The sequence below is a fragment of the Euprymna scolopes genome, chromosome 37 (assembly GCF_053919585.1).
Source record: "Euprymna scolopes isolate OS-2025 chromosome 37, ASM5391958v1, whole genome shotgun sequence".
In the NCBI taxonomy this organism is placed as follows: Eukaryota; Metazoa; Mollusca; class Cephalopoda; order Sepiida; family Sepiolidae; genus Euprymna; species Euprymna scolopes.
This window is the reverse complement of record NC_136518.1, coordinates 7974678-7985656: the sequence shown is the minus strand read 5'-3', so window position 1 is coordinate 7985656 and position 10979 is coordinate 7974678. Positions and strand designations below refer to the sequence as shown.

Below are 10979 nucleotides of genomic sequence, written 5' to 3'. Positions count from 1 at the left end.
AACTGCTCCCCAAGAGGACGACTCCCCAACAGGAGGAGCAAAAACAACCACTGACGGGGCGTACCACCCGGATATGACAGCATTAAACACTCCCCGCAAGGGGGAAAATTTACAAATATCTCCCCCGAGGGCGACTCCCCCCAAAGCGGAGCAAAACCAAAATCGGTCGTAGGATCTCACTCCGATCACAATGTTACATGATAAGGGCTGTCCTCTTTTCATGTAAGTATAAAAATAGAGAGATTTAATTAAAATGCAAATGAAATAGAATAGACGAAATTCGAACCTCGTAATTTAGGTTTAGAAATAGATTACAACAAAGGAAAAAGTTTTGGACACGCATTTCCAGAACACGTGAAGGAAGACACATGTTTTAACATGTGTATGACGTCATGGAAAATGGGAAGTTCTCGATATAGTTAGAAACTTTAGAGTTAAGCAGGAGAGTCTGAGGGAGAGTCGGAGAGAGAGTCTGAGGACGAGAGACGATAGTCTGGAGTCCAGAGATGGGAGTCAAGCGTCTGGAAGCGAGACGGCCACCTTTGAAACATAGAATGTAAAACTTTGAATTCCTGAAAGTAAAGCCACCGGCCGGTCCATGGAAATAAACCCATCATGTGTTTTTATAAACGTCGTCTTTGTGTTGTAATTCTACCAAAAAGGTAAAGTGAAATTGTCATTTTATGTCTTATATATCCTGTGTTTTAAAATGTCTTCACATACAATGTCTCTACATCTCATATCTACAAGACTACTAAGACTGTCTCAACACTGTTTCCTCACTCTAAGAGCTTCTACTACACTTCTAAGTATGAACATTTTATATATATGAATCTCTTCATAACACAAACACAGAACAACAACAACCTCTTAATAAGACCCTCTAAGACTCTAAAACCCACTTTTAATAACAACAAACAAATACGAACAATAACAAATAAGAACAATAATAAGAATAAGAATAAGAATAATGAAACCTATATATATATATAACAACAAAAAGGAGGTGCCAGGCCAAAAGGAAAATAAAGGGGACAGCGCTCCAGAACTGTTCCCCCAAAAGGGGTGCAGATCACGAAAATGATGGGGCATACCGCCTGGACCTCACAAACGAGGAAGGGGCAGATGGCTTCAAAGTAAACAAAAAAGATCATGCTCCCCAAGAGGCCGACTCCCCAAAACGGGAAGCAGCTCCCGAAAAAGACTCTAACCAAGGAGAGTCAAGCCCAAAAGACACTGAAAAGGGAGCTGCTTCCCAAAAATGCGACACTCCCACAAAAGGACATACTAAGAAATATGGGGAGGCAGGAAGCGTCGCCAATAAACAGGCAGGGGCGACCTCCATAAAAGACCAAAAACGGTCTAACCCCACCAAAGACCCCATACCAACACCAACACCAACACCAACAAGAGAGTCTGCGTGGGGGAAGACCAGAGAAAAACAACTGTCCCCTCAAGAGTATAAGGACCTGTACCTGACAAAGTATAGACAATACATAGAGGGGGCAGATATAAAACCCATACCGGGTGTCTTGGAGGTGCTTGAGGGAAGAGTCCTGTCCTTCGCCATTTCCGATATACTGGAAAACCGCCTCCTGGGGATGAAGAAGGAAGACATGGTGGGGCTCCTCCACAAACTTAACATCCCGGTACTATACCTGTACCAGAGGAGCTTCGCCGTGTGGGACATCCTCCTACCCACCAAGGACGATGCGGAGAGACTTTCCCTCTACGAAATAAAGCATTGAAGAGTCAAACTAATACCCGAATACCAGGGCAAGAGAAGGACTCAGGTGCAGGTAGTTAATGTGCCAACCCAAATACCTGCAGAACTGTTAGGATGCCTTTTCAGCGAGTACAGTGAGGTGGAACAGGTAACCCAAGTACAGTCAAAAACTGGGACTCACCTGGGCTGCTACACAATAGCAATGAGGCTGAAGAGGGAGGGTGTCCGGGCGATACCAGCGCTGCTGACATACAAGGACGCCAGCATAACGGTAGTGGTGGAGGGCTGTCGTCTACACTATTGGTTCTGCCAAAAGCAAGGCCACATGGCTAAGAGCTGCCCCCAAAGGGTAACCCCTAATTAAACGACCCAAAAGGTGGTCACAACCTCTGAGACAGCGCTTGCGCCAAAACAGGCAGCAACAATCCCTGCAACCGCGGAATTGCAATACCCGGTGGCTCAGCCGCCAAGGTAGCCGCGTTTGCCAATGATGTCACTGTCTTTGTGTTGAGCTTCAGAGACATCAAGATTGTGTCGGAGGCGCTTGCTCAGTACGAAAAAAATTACAGGGACCTAGATAAACTGCAGCAAGTCGGTAGGACTGCAGTTGGGTGCCTGGAGTGGCAACGCTAACCTCACGGCGCCCTTCAGCTGGGCGGATGGCCCGGTTCGGATCCTCGGGTCTCCAGCTTGACAAAAATTGGTTGGAGGTACGGTCAAAGATGGAGGCTGCAGTCAATTCGTGACTTCCTAGGAAACTTTCCTTAAAGGGTAGAGCTGAGGCATGCGCCACTTACGTCTTTCCTCTCATCCTTTACCGACGGACCGTACTTCCCCTGCCTGCACAACACCTAACAGCTCTTGTCGGACTCTTGTCCTCACTTCTTTGGGACAGAGGAAGACACTGGGTGAGCAGACAGGTCTGTATTCAACGTCCGTGTGAGGGAGGCTTGGGAATGCCGGACTTGAAGTCTCATCGAGACGCTGAGAGGCTGGCCTTCCTGAGCCACTATATGCAAGATGACCAACCGTGGCACCCCGTGGTTACTGCCGTCTTCCCTGACCTCGCTCTCGACCCTTTTATCGAGAACCGTCGCAGGCTGCGGGGAGAATCTGCCTACATGAAAGAGTGCCGAGCCATGCTAAAACGACTACCAAGGTCCAGCGACCTTGTAACTGCTACCCGTGGGGAACTCCACAGGAATCTAGTGAAGGGGACTGCCGACGACCCGCTATGTGCGCGTTTGGGTTGGCAGCAGAGTGAGATCCACTCAGCGTGGAGCTGGGCGCCAGGTTCAAGTCATCTGAACAATTTGGAGTTCTCTCTAACCTGACGATTGGCCCGAAATGCACTTCCACTCAACAACATACAATGCTGTTCCGGGTTTTTGGAGTCGCCTGATTGTCCCCATTGTGGGACAACGGCCGTAGAAACGACTAATCATGCTTTCTTCGATTGCTGCGAACTCTGCCGGTACTGGTCGTATGTCAGTGAAGTGACGGCTCACATCCATCCTGAGCATTCTCGCCCAATTACCGTATCCAATGTCGTGGACAACGTGAGGCTGCCGTGGGACCGGGAAAGACAAATGGTCTACGTTACGATCCTGGCCATAGCGAGAATGATGATTTGGACGTCGCGTCTGCAAGTAGCCTCTCAGCTAACTGAGTGTGTGTTCCATCCCTCCCCGATTAAGAAGCCTCCAAGATCCCCACCCAGTCCTACTTGCAATTTTTGTTTTCATCCCTTCCTCTAAATTTCACCCATCTTGGAGAGAAAGAAATACAAACTAACCCCCATTCCTTACCCACAAAATTTTCTTTTCTCCATTCCCTTCCATCTAGAGGGCATCCCCACTTAGAGACTGTCCCACAGAAGCGAGGTTCCTTTTACAAACCTAGTGGAACGGGCAGTCTATCAACTAGACGGGGTTAGAAGGGTCCTACTAATCACCTTGTGTTTTTTCTTCACCCGCCCTCGACACAAATGAATTATTGTATCATTTTTATTGTTTTTGTTTTTACACGTCAATAAAAAATGTTTTAAAAATTGGAAGTTAAGTAGGACGCCCCCCAGTATGGAAGGGTGAATGCGGTATTATGGTGAAAGAAGATACTAGCCGGGAGAAACTTTTGATTTTGTTTTAGTTCTGGAGTGACAAGGATAACCAACGACCCCTACAATGCCCCCTTTTGAGTTGGCCATGTGCCTAAGTTTTTTGTTCATTGTTGATTTTCAATGTATTGTTAACATGAATAAAGGATTTAATATCTCAAAGTGTAGTATCTGCCGGAACAGATACTGCAAGCAAAGACCATATGTGGGAGCAACCCCACATATAAGACCTTGGTCAATGTAGGGGCAACCCTTCATACCAATTGTCACTATCCAGCTTTCCTACTCCCCGGGGAGTTGGTCTCCATTTCCCCTTCATTCCTTACATAAAAAATCGGCCTTGTGCCTAATTTGCTCGGTGGGGTGAGCAAATAAATACCCTTTTCTTGGCGCTTTAGCCAAGATCAAAGTGTAGTATCTGTTCTTACTACATGCTGTACTTATTGTGATATAAAGTGGGGGATCACTTTTCTGTATTAATTTAATGTAAAATGATCACCCACTTTACAACCAGTCAGTCTCAAAGCCATTCAAGTCATTCTCCAAATCATTCAAGTTGTTTTTGAAGGATTCCAGTTATTTTTTAAGCATTCAAGTCATTCTTAAAGCCATTCAATTCATCCTTAAGTTGATTAAATTCATTCGAAGTCATTTACTTTTTATTTATTTAAGTCATTTCATCCCATTTTTCGGTCATTTTAGTTTATCTTTAAGAATTTCATGTCAATCCTACATTCACGCATTCATTCATTACATGAGAGCACGCGACTAATGGCTATCGGCCTTGTTAACTTAAGAACGGATGTGAATGTATTCTTAACAATTCTATACGTTCTCTCTTCCAAACAATATTCATGTGTTTACCCTAATCACCAATATTTGCCCAATTATTACAACTGACAATGTCATAGATGTGTAGTAGATTGATTTGTTTCAATACAAAAAAAAAAAAAAAAACGAAACAAAAAACAAGATACAGATAATTATAATAGAAATACTTTTTACTAATATTGTGAGAATTTTACACTAACACCCTTGGCTAAAAATGATATTTTCCTTTTGTTTTATTCGACTTCCATTTTGTTTTACGCGATTGCATATGGACACCTTGAAAATCTTGCCGGAAAAAAAAAAGCACAAACAATTATTTTTAAATTCAAACTTTCATGCATCAATTTAATCTAAAAATGAATAATCATCATTTCCAGGCTACTCTAATATTGTAGAAATGTTCACTAAGTCGAAGTCGGACTGGAAAGGTTGTAAAACTATGCATAATCGCTTAGACCCCCCCCCCACAAAATAAAGCTTACAGGATTTATTTTCATAAGGAAAATAATAATTTTTGGTTAGTGTTCTAAAATGCTACAATGTCTCTGGAATGAAAAAACATTTTACGTCCAATTAATATTGCACAAGCGTTTCTCAACTGGAAGGATCTAGAGATCTGACGTTGAAACATAGTTGACAAACTAGAGCAACTTCTTATTGAGAAGGAAACTAAGAAGTGGCGGGAAATTCTAGTTAGATTGCTGGACATCATCAGGTTTCTCGCCAAGCAGAATCTGGCACTTCGGGGTCACCGGGAAGACATTCATAAAGATGAAAGAGACCAAGAAAACAAAGGGAATTTTTTAGAATTGGTAAATTTATTGGCCAAGTATGATCCTGTGTTCCGTGAACATTTGGTGAAAGTTAACCTAGGAAAGAAAATCGCTACTTCTTATCTGTCACCAGAAGTTCAAAATGAATTTGTGAGCATTTTGGCCAAGCAGATGAGAAAGAAAATCATCGATCAGATCAAAGAAAGCAAATATTTTTGCATTATTTTTGATAGCACTCCTCATGTATCTCACAAGGACCAGATGAGTTAGGTGTTGCGCTACGTAAAAATTGAGGAAAATAAAGTGACAGTGGAGGAGTTGTTTCTCCGCTCCATCGAGACAAAAGGTAAAAGCGTGGAGGACATTTCTAAACTGGAGAACGATGGGATTCAGATTGGTGACTGTATTGGCCAGGCATTTGACAATGCTGCTATTATGGCAGGCCACCGATCGAGTGTGCAGAAACGAATATCTGAAATCAACTCAAAAGCTATATTTATGCCATGCAGTTACCATTCATTAAATCTGGCTTGTGTACATGCCGCTTCTGTAGCGGTTCACTCTGTTACATTTTTTGGCATACTGGACCGGTTATTCTCGTTCTTTTCTGCATCTACACATCACTGGGACGTCTTGATTCGGTTGATTGGTCTAAGTATCAAGCGGACTGTTGAAACTAGATGGAGTAGCCGAGCACAAGCTGTAAATGTTGTGGTAAAAAAATTATTGGAAGTCGTCATTGCCCTGGAACAGCTCACAGAAGAAGAATAAAATGCAACCACAAGATCAGATCCATCTTTAATTCTCAACTCGGTAATGTCGTTTTCGTTTCTTTTATTTCTGAGCTTTTGGAAAACTATTCTCCCAGAAATCAATGATGCCCAGAAGTATCTTCAAGAAAAGGGGCTGGATCAGCAACAAAGTTCTGTCAGACAGATGGCGTTGAGAGATTGCCTTCTTCAGAATAGAGAAAAGATGGTGGACACTGCAATAGACGAGTAAAAAAACTCTGTTCCGAAATGGGGATAAGCATTGAGCATCGTATCCACAAAATGAAACGAATGAATGGTGAATGATTGATTGATGCAGCACTGGCGTTTGATACTGAGCTGAGACGGGAAATGCTGCCTGCCATAGGCAGGTTGAATGAAGAAATATCTTGCAGATTTCAACAAGTTCACAATCTTGCAAGTAAATACACTTTTCTTACACCGTTAAATCTGCTTGATGATAATTATGATTGTCTGTATGGTGGAGTAGACGAAAATATAGAAAAAGATAAATTCTTTGCCGGCTGTGAGCGCTCTTCCTCGAAACTGAAACTCATAAAAAACTACCTTCGATCAAAAATGAGCCAGAGAAGGCTTACAGACTTGGAAATTCTCTCCATAGAGAGAGAACTTGTCGATAGAGTGAATTTTGATAGAGTAATTGATAACTTTGCTAAAAACAAAGCGCGTAAAGTATGATTGTAAATTTTCAACCGACGATTCCTTGTGATAGTTCTCTCACAAAAAATAAATTTATAGCTTTATTTTCAATTCATAAATACATTCATTTAAAAAAAAATTAAACTATTTTTTATAAAGGATTGAAACATTATTAACAACAACAAATTTCTTAAATTTCGCGCTGAAACCGAGCGATTACATACACGGATTTAAAAAATCACGGATACAAGACGTTTTTATTTTTCGAGAGGCTCGACCTCTTAATAATAACGTTATGAAGAAAAAGAAAACAAAAATACATTTGACTATCCTCTCCTTGATACAGCTATCTATTTTTGTGAAAATTCGAAAATAACAACAATAAAAAAGTAAATAAAATGATTTTATCATTTCTTAACCTTTTCATGTTTTCAAATGTTCTCATTTAACTTTATAAATTCAAATTTCAAATATTCTCATTTAAATTTATAGAAATATTTTTTTCTAAAATGTGTGACTATCCATTTCTTAAATTTTGCGTTTAGACCAAGCGATTACACACAAGGATTTCAAAAAGCGCTGATACAAGATATTTTGTTTTCTCTTCAAGAGGCTCGACCTCTTAATAATAAACTTATGAAGAAAAAACCTACATCGGACTATCTTTTCTTTGATACAGCCATGTTGTTTTTGTGAAAATTCGGACTTTAACAAAAAAGTTTTAAAAAATAATTTTATAATTTCATAACATTTTCAGGTGTCCAAATGTTCTCATTTAAATTTATTATTATATTTGTTTGTGTAGCCAATAAATTTAATTTAACATTTTTTTATAATTTGAATTATACGTTTTCGTTTTGGAAAAAAAAAATTTGATTTCTTTTGTTTCTTATTAACGTTTACATAATTCCTTTCAGATTAATGTTTACAAACTTATTATTATTCAAATTATTTAAAAGAAATTGTTGAATTAAATTAAAATTTAAACAAAGGGGAATTGTGTAAACATTAATCTGAAGTAGGCGGGGAGCGGCAAAACAGGTAATTATATGCCAGCGAGGGCGCAAAACAGGTAATTATATGCCAGCGGGGGCAAAACATGTAATTATATGCTAGTGGGTTAGAGGGGCAAAACAAGTAATTATATGCCAGCGGGGGGGGGGGATTTTCTGAATGCCCCGGGCGGCAAAAACTGATTCTATGCCACTGCACACACATATATCTATAAATTTTAAACATGAATATATATATAAGCGAAAATGTGTGCATGTATGTATGTTCGCTTTTTGTGTATGTCTGTGAAAGGCTTTTTTCGTCGGCCTTCTCGCTCGGCTCGCTTCTTCTTAAAACTTTTTATATCACGTCTAAATGATAATATCTAGGACTTAAGAACGAGGATCGCGTGTGTATTTAATTTGGCCGACTTTCATGCGCTATATTTTCCAGATATTTCGATTGCCGCGTGTTTCTTTCGCTTTTCAGTATAAAACAAACGAAAACTGGCTTGCAGCGGCGTCATATTTCAAAGTAAAAAATCACGCCACTTAAATTTCTCACACCTGTTAATTTCATTTTATAAACGTTAAATTAAGATGCTTTTCATTCATCTTTTCTCGTGGCCGAGATGGTTAGATCCCAGGGTTTTTTTTCCATTTCGTTTCCACCTCCACGCCAAAGGTTCGGGTTTCAAGCCTACTTTCCTACTAAAACTTTTTTCTTTTACACCTCTAAACACCCGGCCAACGTTTTTTTTTTTTTAACAGGGGTTTTTTGATCATCCCCCAACACACGCACCTACATACACCCGGGTCACGCCGGGTACCCCCGCTAGTTTATTTATATATTAGTAAGTAAACTTTTATTAAAAGAACATAATTTAATTGTAGACACCGGTCCACTTTCTCACACCATAGAAACACCCCCTGTAATAATTAATACATAATCAATAAATGTCATAACGAAATCAATAAATGTCATAACGAAAACACACTCATTTTATTTCTGTTACAAACCTATATTTGAATTTTAATAGATCTATTCTTTCCAAAAAGAATATTAACTGCGTTCGTATCTTTTAAAGACATATTAACGACTATATGACGTTATTAAAAATCTCCCTCTCTTAAACAGCGCAAGCCCCTCCTCTCCTCCTTTTTTGAATTTCCAACGTCTTTTTTTCGTTTTCTGAAATAGAACAGCGTCACACTTTGCACATGAAACATTTTCAAATATTTTGTACTGGTGTTTTTGGTTTCTTAATCTCATTAATCCAGAGAAAGTCTCGAAATAAAGACGAAATGTTGATGAACGCATAACACGGGTTGTTCCTTTTTATTTCTCTATTTTGTCGGAATACTATTTCCATTATTTTCATCATATATATATATATATATATATATATATATATATATATATATATATACATATATATATATATATATATATATATATATATATATATATATATTAATACACACACACACATATATATCCATAAATATATAATACTAGTATGGGTGCTCGGCGTTTCCCGGGTGTTTAGAGGTGTATGCTGAGCAAAAAAAAAAAGGGGGGTAATTTTTTAAACTTTGACCCCTATTATGACCCCTGAAAATTTATTGTTTTGGCCTCAAATCAAGTTATTACGTTAGATCCATGTCCACGGAAACTATCTAAAATTTCAAGGGTGTAGATCCAAAATTGTCGGAGGAGTTTGGTAGAGTTCTTAAAGGTCAAATCGTTGAAATTTGACCCCTTAACAGCCAAATTTCTGGCTGACACCCGTCACATCGATTTTCCCAAATCTCAGTACCCGGTATTTCAAATTTCGAGTCTATAGACTAAAAATTGACAGAGTTATTGCGTAGGGAAATGTACACAGACAGACAGGCAGACAGACAGACAGACAGACAGACACGTTCACTTTTATAGATATATAGATTATGTTAGTAGTTACTATTATATGTAATAATTAACTATTTAATATATAATTATTATATTTATACTCTATTATAGTATTGAGTTTTGCCACTTGTGTGTTCCATGTTAAATTGAGCGGGTGGCTGTTTTGGCAACATGTGTAACCTGTAGAATTCCCTGTGCTGAACGTTATTTGTGATATTTCCTCCGTAAAGACATCAATTGCTTCCTTGAAGCGAATTTGGGATAGTCGTGTGCTTTCTACCATTCTTCCCGCGCTGAAATGGCAAACTTGACCTCATTTTAATTGACTTCGCAGCAGAAAGTCAGTTAATGGCGGCACAAAAATATAAAAAGGTTAGTCAATTATATTAATGCCATTGTTTGGCAATTTTTTTTAAAAAAAAAAAAAGCAATTGCTTGAAACGGAAGATGGTTTCGCTGACGCAGCGAGGTGTATAGTGTAGAGACTGTTTGAGTGTGTATTATTCCATTCGAATGTGTATATTATTCCATTTAAATGTGTATATTATTCCATTTGAATGTGTATATTATTCCATTTGAATGTGTATATTATTCCATTTAAGTGTGTATATTATTCCATTTAAGTGTGTATATTATTCCATTTGAGTGTGTATATGTAAAAGAGAGCTGGTAGAACTACCTCCATCACAAAACTAGTCAAACATTTTGCACAAGATCGTCTTATAAATGAGACAGAAACAGAAAGCAAGCCCACAACGGAAATAGCCCAAAAGAGTCGCCCAAAATACACTCCGGTCCTTTCCCTGAAAACAGTCTGAGTGTTCACTGGAAGCTGAGTGACAACAAGTCTCCCCAGGTTTCCAGTACTTTCCTCCTCTTTCGATAACATTTGCAAATAAATTGGCATTATCGCACCAGCTGCCTGCCATTAATTTCTCATTGGCAGCAGCTATTGATCTTTGCTAGGATTTGAGCGGCACTAAACCTCCCCAAGGTCCCAGTCTCTCCGTACTTATTCGGCTGAGGTCTGGTCAGTTCACCGGTTTTTCCATCCTCCTTGGCTATTTGGTTATTTGGTCTCGCTTTTTTTGGTGGGGATGATGTGGCAATGGGGGCAGGGTTGGGTTAGAGAACTTATAGATATGCTGTTTCGGTGTTTTTCGTTCCATGTAGTGTTTTTTGTTTAAACTTTGCAGCAG

At 39.3% G+C, this 10979-nt stretch overlaps 1 pseudogene; it reads left to right on the top strand.

Moving 5' to 3' along the window:
• Positions 1 to 4219: 4219 nt before the first annotated feature.
• On the top strand, positions 4220 to 4346 carry LOC145261391 (U2 spliceosomal RNA; annotated as a pseudogene).
• The last annotated feature ends 6633 nt before the right edge of the window (positions 4347 to 10979 follow it).